Source organism: Sebastes fasciatus, chromosome 7 (genome assembly GCF_043250625.1).
Source record: "Sebastes fasciatus isolate fSebFas1 chromosome 7, fSebFas1.pri, whole genome shotgun sequence".
NCBI lineage: Eukaryota > Metazoa > Chordata > Actinopteri > Perciformes > Sebastidae > Sebastes > Sebastes fasciatus.
The window spans coordinates 16,646,313-16,661,886 of record NC_133801.1 but is presented as its reverse complement, the minus strand read 5'-3'; the positions used below and the strand labels follow the sequence as shown (position 1 = coordinate 16,661,886).

Here is a 15,574-nt window from a genome sequence, read left to right as displayed (position 1 = left end):
ATAATTTATTCAGCCTGACGCCCATGAATACGCACCCACATAAACAGACGTTTGATGTTTTTTGAATGAGAATCTCCACATTTTGTCTTTTTCCTAAACAAATATAAAATACAAACATACAAAATAAGATAGAAGATTCCATAGCTTGTTTTTAGGGCTGTCAAATTTACATAAAATGCTAATTTGTTTTAACGCCACTAATTTCTTTAACGTATCAACACAACATCCTCAGGCTGTAGCGTGCTCAGTTTTAAAGCTAGAGTGATGATACTGGCATCACATGAAACTAAAAAAACAAAGGAGTCCATTGGTACCAACCAATGAAACCAAAGGCGGCTAAATTATGCTCCAAACTTATTCTAAATTATGGAGATGAAAAACAGCCATGGCCATTTTCAAAGGGGTCCCTTGACCTCTGACCTCAAGATATGTGAATGTAAATGGGTTTTATGGGTACCCACGAGTCTCCCCTTTACAGACATGCCCACTTTATGATAATCACATGCAGTTTGTGGCAAGTCATAGTCAAGTCAGCACACTGACACACTGACAGCTGTTGTTGCCTGTTGGGTTTGAGTTTGCCATGTTATGATTTGAGCATATTTTTTATGCTAAATTCAGTACCTGTGAGGGTTTCTGGACAATATTTGGTATGATAAATACATACATATGTTTGCATAAAGCAGCTTATTTGTTGATAAGAGTATTAAATACTTGACAAATCTCCCTTTAAGGTACATTTTGAGCAGATCAAATAAATATGTGATTAATTTGCAATTAACTATGGACAATCATGCAATTAATAGTAATTAAATATATTAGTTGATTGACAGCCCTACTTGTTTTTATCCTTTTTGTTTGTTTGGGCATTTTATTTTGATATCTGTCATCAGTGGACTCATGCAGGACATCTTATTATGTTGATATGAAATATGTAATATTCAAAGGACAGGTAAAATAGTGAGATTATACAGTGATTTCTGCTGTTTCTGTGTGTTGACTAGACAGCAAACCAAAGAAGTTATTTTTTTCATTTTTAAGACACCAGTAATGACAACTATCTCAAGTTTTAATTTACATTTTGACAACAAAGTGACACAAAAACTTTTGTTGTTCTTTTAGTAACAATAGCAATGAATCACTCAATCAGTCCTTCTGGTCCTGGTACACAAATACAAGTACCATCTAGCCATCAAAGGCACTTCCATCATAGTTATCTCTTTATATACATCTATAACTGTGTAACTATGTGTTTGTGTGTGTTTTCTCAGAACAGCATGAACAGTATGAGTGTGATTGCAGATGTCAGACACCAGAAGCTGTTTACGTAAACAAACATTTCCTATCTCCGTGGTTGCTGGTGATTGTTTGAGCCATCTTGTCCATCTCTTACACGCACACAAACACCAGGGAGAGAAAACATAAGACAAATACACAAACTAAAAGCATGGTATAAAATAGAAATAGCTCTGTAAAGCTCTGTAAAGTGCACGTCATAAAGTGCCGTCAATTGTGTTCCAAAGTTCAGGAGAATACCGGTCTGTTGTCTATCTTTATCCTCAGATTCTCTGGTTGCAGTTGTTGTTCTCATTCACATAAAAAGTGTGTATGGATCGTATGCGGCACTTTTAATTTTTCGCCTGAGTGACAAGCATATTGGCTGTCGGCTAGGTAAAGTGATGGATAAATATATTTAAGCCTGTAGTGATTCACAGTGTCTAATGATGTATTTTATTGCACCGGAGGGATAAGATGGCAATGGGAGAGCAGGTAAAAAGGACATTTGATTTTTGTGATCTTCATTACAATCGATATGGTTGTCGTGCCGAGGAAAGATTTATTCATTTCATTCCAACTTTTTAGAAAGTTTTAAATGTTGAACCCATCCGGGACTGTACAGCCGTTTCCTTGCATCCTATCAGCTGTCTTGTGTGCTAAAGCAATGATTGTTTACACGATTATCAAACACATGATGGCAGATTTTATAATGGCCTCTCCAGATTGCAAGGTATTAGCTCCATATTGGCCAGATTGTACCGATGCCTTTGTTCCTCTAGAGCAGTGGTTCTCAAACTTTTTTTGTCATTCCCCTCTTTGGATGAAGAAATATGTTCATTCTAATAATGTTTTCAAAAGAAATAAGTCTTCCTTCGATGGTTGTTTCTTATAGTTTATTCAGTCGGTAGTCCTGATATGTTGAATAGGTTGGTAGGATGATGGTTAAACCACTTTTTTACTGACGTGACTGAGATGTTAGGTTTCTAAATGTATTCTTAACTTGTTGTTTCTCATACTGAGTTTTCAGACATAAAATACACAACGGTCTCTCTTCATCTCCCACCGCTTTCATTATTATTTATATATATGTAATTTATGGTGCTGTTGGATTGCTGCTAGACCGCTCTGTTATAGGTGCGTGCTGGAGAGAAAAGGCAAAACGACGAAAAATATGGATTGAAGCAGAATATTTCGTTAGATAAAAACACGTAGTGAATTTTGGAAATATTTAGGCTACAATCTCTCTTTTTTTCAATAAATTGTGAATTTTGGAAAAAAAACTGAGGCAATTACTGGAGGTGGGTATCGTTAGGATTGGATTGATACTACTACTACTTATAGATACTCCTTATTGGTTTGGTTCTTTGTTGATACTATTATCGGTTCTTTTTCACAACTAAATAATTGCTTTGAATTACACTATTTTAAAAAAAGAATAAATTCAGAACGGGATTATAATTTATTTATATTTTAAATGTTACTTTGAGAACCACTGCTCTAGTGTGACATATGTGAATAGAGCAGTGGGCAACCTCTGGGTCTGAAAAATGAAGCCAATGAGGAAGTGCCTTAAACTTGCATTCTTTCTAACAGCCAGCAGGGGGCGAGACCTGGTTGAAAAAAGAAGTCCGATTGTATTGAAGTCTATGAGAAAATGAGCCTACTTCTCACTTGATTTATTACCTCAGTAAGCATTGTAAACATGCCTTTATAGTCTCAGTTGATAGTTTCAAGTCTTCTGCATTACAGCATGATGTTCATTTAGTAAATTATGGTCCCATTTAGAATCAAATAGACCATAAAGCAGGGTATGCTTTAGGGCGTGGCTACATTGTGATTGACAGGTCGCTACCACGGTGTTGTCAGGTTTGGTTGTTGTCCGCAAATGTCTTACTCGTTGTTTGGTTGTACTTAGCTCGTCCCTCTCGTGTCACTGGTTGCAAAAGACCAACATGGGGACAGCCAAAAACCAAGATGGCAACAGCCAAAATGAAGAACTCGGAGCTTCAAAACAGCAGTCCACAAACCAATCGGTGACATCACGGTGACTACGTCCACTTCTTATATACAGTCTATGGGATAGACGCTGAATTGTGACATCTGTAACGCTGACTTACAAGAGCATATCACTCCATTAAAACCCTGTTTCTAACATGGCGTCACCCTGTTTTATCTCATGCGTGGCAATATGAGAAAATATGTTCCATCAAGATCTCTTAGCGGGAGAAAAGAGTCTGTAAATCCAGGCTTTATTTGCTTTCCTTTCTCTGAGTCATAAAAGTGAATGAAGCTTGCCAGATGCTCCGCAGACACCTTGATGATGATGATGATGGCCGAGGTCACCGAGGCACATTAAGAGCTTGTTATCTTGACTGAAATAAGTTCATCTTGTATGATTACAAATATGGTGTGTGAGGAGGCCATATGTGCACCAATTAAATTTTCATGAAAGTCTCAGTAGTGTGATTTGTTTTTTGCACTTTCTAGGCTCTGGAGGAAAAATGTCCAGAACAATTTCTTAGCAGGAAGTCACTGCCAAACTAACTGCCTCCCCATGTTCAGTATTTATGCTAAGCTAAGCTAACCAGCTGCTGGCTATAGTATTATATATTTACCTGACAAATATGGGATGGTACATTTCTTCATATTTAAGAGAGAAAGAGAAAATGCGTTCACAAAAATGTCGGACTATGCCTTTAAACTGCCACAGAACGGTGACATTTTGATGTCTTTCGACCTCTCAAATCCACAAGGAATGACCTGGTAATCCCTTAACTCAAGATGTAAAACCAGACACATGTTTCCTGTTGCACCGCGTCTCTTCAGTTAAAACACTTCATGTGAACGGTAACATGGGGCTTTTTTTCACTTGATGTGACAGCTTCCGTCTGTGGTCGTTTTGCGGCAGCATTTACGAGTCCCTCCCAGCAACCATTCAGTTTATTTCATTTGAGGAGGCTCAGCGAGAAACGCGTACTGTAGTTGTTATTGCAAACTTAATGTGGAGGAGATGCAATGTGTGCTCCCTCTATGTGGGCTGTTGGGGCCCATGCTACCACTTCCAGTTAAGCAGCATGTCACATCTGGCGGCTGATGTGGCGGTGATGTAGCTAGACGTGGCCATGCATACATCACTGCATTTGTCTAGAACTGTCTGACGTCTCTCACACACACACATACACTTACATATCTAAAAATGACCCTGGGCTCCTCACTGCTGGATCCTGCACTCATTACATATGGCTTTCCTGCTGTGTGAGTGAGAAGCATACGAAAGAGGAAAAAAGGGAAGAACACATGTGGAGACTATATGCAAGGAAAGTGTGTGTCTCCAAACTGTGTGTGTGCACCCCAGTGTTGTCTGACCTGTGGTGATGTAAGATGAGTGTCCTACAAGAACATGGCAAGGTGAACAATGCTTGCGGTAAAGAGTAAAAGAGAAAGATAAAAATGAGACGGAAGCGCAGAGGGAGGACTGGAGAATGATAGAGAAGGAGAGATAGATGAAACAGGGGTTCAGATGTACTGGGAGCAATAGAGTGGGAATATGGGGAAGAAATGTTAAAAATAGATTATACAAGGGAGAGATACAGAGGAGGAGCAGAGCTCGGTGAGATAATTCAAAATTACCATACACGTGCTTGTTCAGTGTACATGGTCTTCTGGAGTGTAGAGATGCTCCAGCAGTGATCTTATCATGCCAGTATGGCTTCTTGAATTGCACTGTTAGGGGAGAGAGCGGAATAGGGGAGAGGGGCTGCGTAAGATAAGCAGCTTTCTGAGTGAGAAGAGGTAAAGGAGAATGGGAAAAGACAAGGATTAAAAAAAAGGAGGAGGAGGAGGATAGGAGATGTGAAGATGATGGGCAAGCAGGAGAAGAAAAGGAACAGCGGGGAAAACAGAGGGAGAACAGCGAGTGGGATGTGCGGAGGATTACTCAAGTGTGTATTGAGCTCCGGCTGTATTGTGCAGTGAGGTGTCTTTGGTTCCTCAAGAAGAAAAAAAACATGGTAGTATGAATAATAGATGACACACACGCAGACAATGCATGTTTATTTTTGCGAGCGTTTATTGTGTGACTCCTTTTCCTCTTTTTAAATGCTTGAAAAAAAGAGATCTTGACAGCGGGGCAGATAACACACTTGGCTGAACACGTCAACACGCGGTGAGTCAAAAAAAGATTTCCGTGGAAAGATCCCTCCCATTGATACGTGAGGACGATGTGAACTTACTGAGCATGTGTTGATACTTCAGCATGAACGAGTGCGTCCCTGAGTTATTCAGTGGAAGGATTCATGCGTCAGTCACACTACAAAGTTGACATTTCTGCCAGTTGCCCACCCAGGAAAAGCATCTGGAGAGTTGTAAATGCTAAACTATCCTGAAGTAGCCGGAAAAAAAATACTTTCTGGGCAGTGTTCAGCACTTAAATGTGAGCACCGCTGGGATTTGTTCTGCAAAAGATATTGCTCTCGGTGTTCCCCGCGTCAGCTCGTGAAGGTCAGCGATGCAGCATATTCAGCGCTTTAAAAGCACCGCTGTCGATTTGTGTATTTATTAAAAGTCTACAGCCAACCACCTTTATCCCATCAGACTTCAGAATATGAATTTTAAAACGACAACTATGAACAGTGATGATTTTCACATGACTCCCTGTGTGGAATATTCCTTCAGCGTACCACTGCTTTTACACTGATCTCAGTATATTTGCACCGTTTCTTAACAACGAAAACAACACTTTAATGATGAAACAGTGCTGAATCTATTAGATTCTTTTTTCTTTGCTTTAGATCACATCAGTCAGACATCAGATGCATACTGCAGCATTGAAAGTGATTTAAACTTTCTGGCTCAGGACAGCAGAATTATCATTAATTGGCTCGGAGAGCCTGTGACACCAACGAGGGAGCAGCGATTATATTTAAAGACATTTTAAAAAATTTAACACGATAGCAACCGAGACTGGCTGACATTTAGTGATACACGCACTTGTAAAAGTCAACTGAGTTGCAACAGAGGGGAGCGCACGTGTGTGTGTGGGTGTGCATTACTCATTTTGTGGGGATATAAATAGAGCTGCAACGACAGAAAAATAACCGCCAACTATTTTGATAATCAATTAAACCTGCAGTAGGCAGAACGTTTTTGGCATCATTGGGTAAAATTCCCATAGTAACCTTTCAGCATATTGTAATTCAAGTGTTCTGAGAGAAAATTAGACTTCTGCACCTCCTCATGGCTCTATTTTCAGGCTTTAAAAAAATCGCCTGTGACGGGAGACTTTGACCAATCACAGGTCATTTCAGAGAGAGAGCGTTCCTATTGAGGGTTCTTATTGGCTGTGATCCGGCTGGTGGGCGGTGCTTGGTATTTCCTCAACAGAGCTCAACATGACAGCCGGGTCACAAAAATTCTCATTTTTCAGCTAAACAGTACACTACAAGATGTTTCTGAAAACATTTGAGGAGAGAAGTAAGCATTATGGTAACATAATATTGATTCATATTTGATCAGCGCTGCCTAGTTTGACCGTTTGGTCAGATTTTGCGAGTGATTGACAGCCGGCTCTCATAGACAGCAGATGGACAGCAGACCTCAGATCAGCTCTGACTGTTTGTTTTCCTCCAGTCTGTGAAATCTTGCAGATGCCATTAGGAGCACCTGAGGAAACCGGAGAACACAGAGGCACATGATTTTTTTCAGATTATCTGTCTCATGCACTATTGTCAGGATATAGTGACTGGTTTAAGGTTAGTTTAAGGTAAGGTTTAGGTTGTTAGGATTAGGCAAGTAGCGGTGAAAGTTAGGGAAAGTCTCCAGGAAACAAATGTATGTCAATGCAATGTCCTCTAAAGTGATGGAAACACAGAGGTGTGTATGTGTGTGAGAGACGGTATAGAAGCAGCGGCTGCAGAAAGCAAAGCTATAATTGAATGCTGCAGATTTACCACTCAGCATTAGTTGATATATAACAGTCATATATATAAACCTCTCTCTCTCTCTCTCTCTCTCTCCCTCCCTCCCTCTCTCTGCTTTGTGCCGTACACCAGCTTTAACTGCATCTCATCCGCTCCACAGAACTGGAAATGTTTGATGCACGGTTCACCTTGAGGATGCAAACAAATGAAAAAAAACAAAAACAAATGGGGTAGCACGATTCAGCAGGTTACAAAATGATACAGCAAAACAGAAAAAAATACCTTCAGCCATTTACATATAAATGGTGGCAGATGTGTTTTCCCAATGCCAACTGTAAACTCTATTTAATGGATGAAGACTTTCTAGGTTGTTATTGCACTGTGTAGGTGTGGGAATCACCAGAGGCGATTACGATACAATATTATCACGATATGATCTTACTGTGATTTTAAACATTTTGTGAGAAGATATATTATGATATATTAGCATTTTTCAACTGCAAATTATCCAGTTTGTCAACATCTGTTTAATCTAATAAGATACAGTTTTCACTCTGTTCATCTCAGAGTTTTCATTCACATATCTTGAGGTCAGAGGTCAAGGGACCCCCTTGAAAATGGCCATGCCAGTTTTTCCTAACCAAAATTTTGCGTAACTTTTGAGCGTTATTTAGTGTTCCTCCCGACAAGCTAACATGACATGGTTGATACCAGTGGATTCCTTAGGTTTTCACACATAAATTCACATGATACCAGTTTATTCATTATAGCTTTAAGACTGAGCCCGCTACAAAATATAGATTGACACTTAACGTCCTTGTATCAATATTGTCACGCAAAATGTCGCAATACTATGCTGTATTGATTTTTTTCCCCCACCCCTAATACTGTGTGGTGTACTTTACAGCAGGAGCCCAATATTCAGTGTGGCATAGTAATAGAAAGTTTGGAATAGTAGCCAGTATTACTGCAGTGCATTATGTAGGTTCAAACTGTATTTACAATAGATGAAATGCATTTGAATGCAGTATGACATTTAATTAACCTAGCTTAATTTGAAGCATCACACCTCACACGATATTATAAATACGTGAAAATGAATGTTTGTCATTTTTTAAAGTCTCATAATTACACCCTTGTGTTAATGTTTCCATGTCTTATTGCCTACCAAGTGACACGTAATGTAAAGTGTTAATGAAATACCCACTAAATCGATGGAAGTGCAAGCATTCCCACAACACATGTCAACGGCTTTGAGTTAGCACCCTTCCATTTATCTCTCTCGGCAGAAAGCCATTTCCTTCTGCAGGCAGGAGAGAAAATGAGACGGTTGTTGGATTCAAATCTTGTGCAGGTTTGCGGTTTTGCTTCAGACCAGCTCTTTGGCTGTTATATCTGCAGCTTTCTACCAGAAACGCTGATGCAGTATATTTGTATCGGGGAGAGAATGAGACAATGGGAAGATTCGAGTGTGTTGAATTTGGAGATTGGAGTCTTTAAGTTGTTAGTAACATAAAGTGTAGCTCTGTAGTGACCTATTGGTTTACTGGCGGATAAAGCTTTACGTAAACAATGGTGTGAAGGTGAACTTTAGTATTGAGAGACTTTTGTTTTAAAATGTCAGGGTGAACAAAGCTCTGGAGTTGTCGCTGCTAATTGCTCAGTTTATTATATTACATTCTTGCTTAGATGGGTTCGAGGGTAAAGGTTTCTAGGTTTATTTTGTGAAGATGTCGTGAATATTTATCTTGCATTAGATGTTTGATTTGTCATTTTTAAAACAGGTTTTTAGGGGATTAGTGTTTAATGGTCATACAGTGTTTACAGGATTGTTTTGTTCATGTACGGGTAGAGCTGCAATGATTAATAGATTCATTGTCAAATATTAAATCAATTGCCAACTATTTTGGAAATCAATTAACCAGTTTGAGTAATTTATTAAGAAAAAAAAAAGTCAAACTTCTCTAAATCCAGCTTCTTAAATGTGATTGTTTTCTGGTTTCTTCACTCCTCTATGACAGTAAACTGATATCTTAGAGTTGTGGACAAAACAAGACATTCAAGGATGTTATTATGGGCCACTGATAGACATTTTTCACAATTTTCTGACCTTTTATGGACCAAACAACTAATCGATTAATCGAGAAAATGATTGACAGATTAATCAACAATGAAAATAATCGTGAGATGCAGTCCTAATGTATGGTGCAGTTCTGACCAAAGACTAAATACATTACTACTTTACTAGCTTCAAAGTTAACATGGTAATAAAGTGTTAACGCAAATCTGTTTTAACGTCACTAACTTCTTAAACGCATTAACACAACTTGCAACTTTTAGGTTGTAGTGGGCTCAATTCTAAAGATAGAGTGAAGATAATGGCATCATATGAAACTAGAAAAACCTAAGGAACCATTTTCAAAGGGGTCCCTTGACCTCTGACCGCAAGATATGTGAATGAAAATGGGTTCTATGGGTACCCACGAGTCTCCCCTTTACAGACATTTACAGACCACTTTATGATAATCACATGCAGTTTGGGGCAAGTCATAGTCAAGTCAGCACACTGACACACTGACAGCTGTTGTTGCATGTTGGGCTTAAGTATGTTAACATTTTTAACCTTATAGTACATTTGGGAAAGATAAAAATGTGCGATTAATTTGTGATTAATCACGATTAACTTTGGACAATCATGCGATTAATCACGATTAAATATTTTAATCAATTGAAAGCCCTATACTTTACATGTTAAATAATGCATCATTGCTTGAAATAAGAAAATAATGCAGCAGAGACATCCGTATAATGCTAAATATTGCTTGATTTTTGCTATAAACCATGCCGTCTGAGATAAAGAAATTAGCTTTGAAACACCACAGTAGTGTCACTTTATCCATGTTTAGATAGGTCTAGACATCTTTTTAAATAATCATCAGTGGAAGTTCAACTATGATTAAAATAATAGTCATATGAAGTTGTGGTTCACATTAATCAGAGAGTACGGTCATGTCTCTTCGTCAATTCAATCCATGTACATGTTGCAGCGTATTAGAAGCAGCTGGCAGTGGTTTAATCACTTGGACCAACATTTAGTGGAAGCGAGAGCGCATATCTCAAAGAATGCCAGTGTTAGTCAGTTCAAATACCTTGGATGTAGTTTGGGTGTAAGCAGGGCTGACGTCACAACCCCACCCTGTGTGCCATGTTGGAGGGTGAAAGAAGTGGGTGGGCAGCTATAAGGAACAATGGCTAATTAATTGTTCTGTCATGACTTATTAAATGGGACCTGCTGGAGGCATTTGTTTTGTCCGTGTATTATTAGTATTTGTAACCAATAACATTAAACCATACACTATTGCTGCCAACCACTCAATGAGCAATTTGAGAGTAGCACCAGGTTTCCCCCAAGAGGACTACTTACAATGTGACAGCTAATCATTTTAGCATGCTCACATTACACTGCTAATGAGGCCAGCAGTGGGAGATTTGTTCGAGTTTAACAAGGAGGTTGGTGGGCCGGCCAAGAGCTTTCCGTCACATTTTTCCCCATAAATCTATAGTCACTTAGCAGAATGCAGTTAATAATTTGTTTTAACAAGAGAATCGACAGCCAACACCATGTGGTTTTAATGGTATTTTCTGGATTCGGGGCTTTTCCGACATGGAAATCCTGTAATTTTACAGTTATAACTGTTTTGCGTGATAAGCAGAATGTGGATATGACATGGATCAGTGAAAAAGGTTGAACAGAATTGTTTAACACATGATTACACTGGATTCCATCCCTTGTTAGTTCCAGTATCTACAGTACAGTAGAGCACTGAGAATGAGGAAGCCGGCAATTTGTCTGCCTCGGGCTTGACTGTCCATCACTGTGTTAGTCTTCATTTTTTCAAATAGGGAACAGGATAAATGTGAGTAAATAATGTGGGCTGTAGATGTTTTTTTCATTAGAGCTGCCCAGAAAGTAGCTGCCTGTCAAGGCCATCCCTCTGCAAGTTAAGGTGGATGAAGTGCCCTTTGTGATTTCAAGTGTAATCAGCTGCTGATTTGGCCAGGTCTGATCCACAGAGATGCAACTGACAGAGAAAAGCTTTGTGGCAAAATACACACACACACAAACACACACACACAAACACACTTAAGAGTGTTTTACCCATGACACACACAGCACAAATGTTATCCAGACAAACAGCACATTTCTTCTAGCTAAAGACAGCTTTTTGCCCAAGGCTGAAAATATGGAACAGCTGTAGCTAACAGGTGTTGATAAACTCTGTTTTGCGATTGAAAATCTTCAGATCTTCTGCAGCAAAAGATTGCATCATCTTTCTATTTTGAAACTATTGCTCCAAATCACATACTTTTTTTTCTTTTTACTTTTAGTACATACTGCAATGGCCTTACAAAGTGTGTACTGTTGCATCAGTATGCATACAATTGGGACATACTACTTCATCACAACATTGCGCCTTGAACTCTGACCCTCTTGCTCATATATGTGATATGTGTGCAGAGGATTGTGGGTCAGAATAGCCAGAAAAGCATGCTGGCTTGCATCCTGCAAAATGTGACCGGATGTAGTAGGACATCCTGGTACTTTTGGCATACTGCATTTGACATACTATGTATTAGGACAAGGGCTGTCAAAGTAAGTGCGATAATAACGCGTTGACGCAAATTTATGAACGCAACTTTTTAGGTCATAGTGGGAATCCAGGAATCTATTGGTACCAACTATGTCATACTAGCCTGTTGCGAAGGAGGCTAAAAAACGCTCCAAACTTGCGCTAAAATTTGGCGAGGAAAAACTGGCAAAGCCATTTTCAAAAGGGGTCCCTTGACCTCTGACCTCAAGATATGTGAATTATAATGGGTTCCATGGGTACCCACGAGTCTCCTCTTTACAGACATGCCCACTTTATGATAATCACATGTAGTTTGGGGCAAGTCATAGTCAAGTCAGCACACTGATACACTGACAGCTGTTGTTGCCTGTTGGGCTGCAGTTTGCCATGTAATGATTTGAGCATATGTTTTATGCTAAATGCAGTACCTGTGAGGGTTTCTGGACAATATTGTCATTGTTTTGTGTTGTTGATTGATTTCCAATAATAAATATATACATACATTTGCATAAGCAGCATATTTGCCCACTCCCATGTTGATAAGAGTATTAAATACTTTACAAATCTCCCTTTAAGGTACATTTTGAACAGATAAAAAATGTGCGATTAATCGCGATTAATCATGGACAATCATGTGATTAATCATAATTAAATATTTCAATCAATTGACAAGCTACAAAGTCCTGTTATCAGGACATACTAAATATTTTTCTGGCATACTACATAGTATGGTAGTATGTGTATTGGAACGCACAGTATATATCTCAGAATTTAAATTAATTATGGGGTATCTATACCCCAAACACCTTTAGCCATTAGCCGTGATGTACACAAGTTTTAACGGTGAATATATTCTTCTTCAAATGTTTCTGACTATAAAACCACAGTAAAATGCAAGCTAATTAATTTCTCTCTCTCTTTGTCCTTTTTTACTTTCAGACCCAGTGATCAGGAGGAAAAGCCACGTCTCAAGTCAAGAAGGAAACAGACGAACCGATAAAGAGATAAGAAAAAATAAAGTAGCAGGGTATCAGTTCGCGTCAATTTCAGCCTTCATCCTCATCAAAATCATCTCATCACTTAACTAAGTTTACAGGCCCACAGTTCTACATTGAAAATCTAATTATTGTGAAGAAAAAATGCTGTATGACTGTATATGACTGCACCACCTGCATTGTTAACATCATGGTTGTAGTCATCCAGGCCCTCTGCACATCTTCATCAACATCCTCATTATCACCGCGGCGTGCGTTTACGTGCACACACAGCATGATGGATAACAGGTCACGCATCTCACTTAATGTCCTCTTACAAAAGAGTTACATCTTCATATGTGTGTCTGACAGATATCCCTTTATATTAATCACCAGAATGACACAGGTGCTCTATACTAGCATCTCGCTCATCATTGCCATGCTTTGACTTCAAGCTGGTTATTGTAAATGGGATATGTGGTACACAGGTGCAATCTCAGACATGTGCTGCCCATGTGTGTGTGTGTGTGTGTGTGTGTGTGTGTGCACGTAATTGCTCTCCCCAGTGTCATTATTCTCATCATGATTGTTGCAGTTCCCTGCAGAGATGTACATTGGTAGAAGAGCAAATAGACAGAGAACCTCAAACCTTTTGACCCATCTCAGAAGAAACTCACCCACAAAAACAAGAAAAAACAAAAGCTTTGTCTTCACTTCCCCCTCCCTATGTGCTCCCTTCACTTTTTCTTTGGGCTTTATCTTTTGTATGTGTACATACAGCAATTTCAAATCTTATAGTTTTGTACATGTAATTTTTATGGTGTGTGGAATTTTTTTAATAAAATAAAACAAAAATGGACGAGTCTTTTGTAGACTGCTGCATTGTTTCTATCTTCTTCTTTTTTTGTTTACTCTATCTCCATCTTTAGTTGTTCTGTAGTTGCCTGTCATGAAACATATAATCAACCTTTGGTGATTTAAAAACACAAGGTATAATTATCGAGATGTAGCCGAAGTTGACATTTGTCAGTGCAGGTGAAGGTAAACATTGAACACAGTCATTTCATGTTTTTCCACCAAGCTTAAATCTGACATACTTTCAATTTTGAAATGTACGATTTATTGTTGTTGAACTGTATGCTGTTGTTGGTGGATGTAAACACATATGGATAAATTTCAGTTAATAATAATAAGTGTGCAAGTCAATAAGAAACAACACACTTTTTAAGAAAAGCACAGACAATTCAATATGACTCCTCTAAAGTTGCTAATTCCACCATGCTTTCATGCTACACTGGTAACATTGGTAACTGATGGCCAGCAGCAGTTCTAGGTCTAACACTCCCTTCGCTTCACTCCCGCTGCTCCAGAGCTGCGTCCTTTCTCTTCCCAGCAGGCTGCGACCACACTCACCCCACTGACGAGTGTTCTGTTATAACAACCAACAACAATTGCCATTTTCTTTTGTACTAGTCAAATGACCACCGAAAACAATTCAATTTCCGTTCTACACCTATTTCTATGCACTTAACACTGCAGGTCCCCTCAGCACTACAGCGCTTCATAAGGCCAGCAATTATTTTTTGACAGCTAAAGAGTCAGATATTCCCCTCAGGAGTTGGTGGAGACCAGATGAGAGATGAAAAGAGAGTGAATATTGGACTTACATTCGCCAGGTGGACAGAAACGTAACAAATAGATGTTCATGTTTGGTTCAGTAACTGCAGATTTGATGTTACATTTTACATTCATGTAAAACATATATATTCAGGTGAGACTTGGCATCAGTAATCATTGACCTTTCAAACTGGAAAATCAATACAGCTGCCCTGAAAATACTGCCAAATGTGTCCTTAGTTATCAGTTACTAAAACTGGTTTTGGTTTTGTGCATTTTAGGAAACATTAAAGTTCTACTGGCTGACTGCTTCACGTAAAGCCCTGTTTAAATTGAGCAGCAGTACCTTTTAAAGGAAGGTGTTTTGTTCCCTCACCCCGGTTCTTACAGTTCTTAATGCTTCCTGTGAACATAACCTAAATGCGTCTGCTTCCTCACCTCCCTCCTCTCCTATTATCTCCTCCTATAACTTCACTCCTCCCCTCATCTATTCCCCTAAGCTTTTCACCCTCACGCTCTCTTCTCCTAACCTCCAATCCCCCCATTTCTCTCTCTCCTGCTCTGTTTTTTCCTCTCAACTTCAATACCCAATCTGCTCTACACAACTCCATCCGATCACCTCCATCCCTCACTTCTCTTCTCCTCAGTTCTTGGCGGGCGGCCAGCAGCAGATCAACTCCCCACCATTTCTGTCTCCTCTTTCTCCTTCACTCCCATCACCACCTGTTAACTCCATTTCCTCTCCCTTCCCATTTCTTCTTTTTTTCTTCCTTCATACGCACACATGAAGCAGAAATAATTAGAATGGATGAGGTATAATGAAAGGAGAAGTAGGCTAAAATATATCTTTCCTAACAGAAGTACAAAAAGGGAACGGCTGCTCTAATATTACCGCAGCACCATCAAAGGCAGACAAAGAAATGGAAAAAAAAGTCATCCCATGAGCTATCAGCAGCTGTAGAAAATGTGGCACCTGGGGTCTCATTTTAAGAAAGATCCTAATATTAAAATATGATTCATGTTTCACACTTTGAGCTCTATACCAGGCGGCGAATACGATTATGCCAGGAAATCAACGCAGCGGAGTAGAAAACAAAGTCGAACGCATCCTGATGAGTCATTATTTTCATTAATTATTAAACGGTCACCTTTGTCT

At 39.1% G+C, this 15,574-nt stretch overlaps 1 protein-coding gene across 1 annotated transcript in view; it reads left to right on the top strand.

The window, feature by feature from the left end:
* The window catches only part of LOC141771551 (leucine-rich repeat and fibronectin type III domain-containing protein 1-like protein), a 203,283-nt gene extending 189,628 nt beyond the window's left edge, over positions 1 to 13,655 (top strand). Inside the window, exon 11 of the mRNA XM_074641949.1 lies at positions 12,767 to 13,655. The gene's annotated coding sequence lies outside the window, so the exon portion shown is untranslated. The remainder of the gene's footprint in view (positions 1 to 12,766) is intronic.
* The last annotated feature ends 1,919 nt before the right edge of the window (positions 13,656 to 15,574 follow it).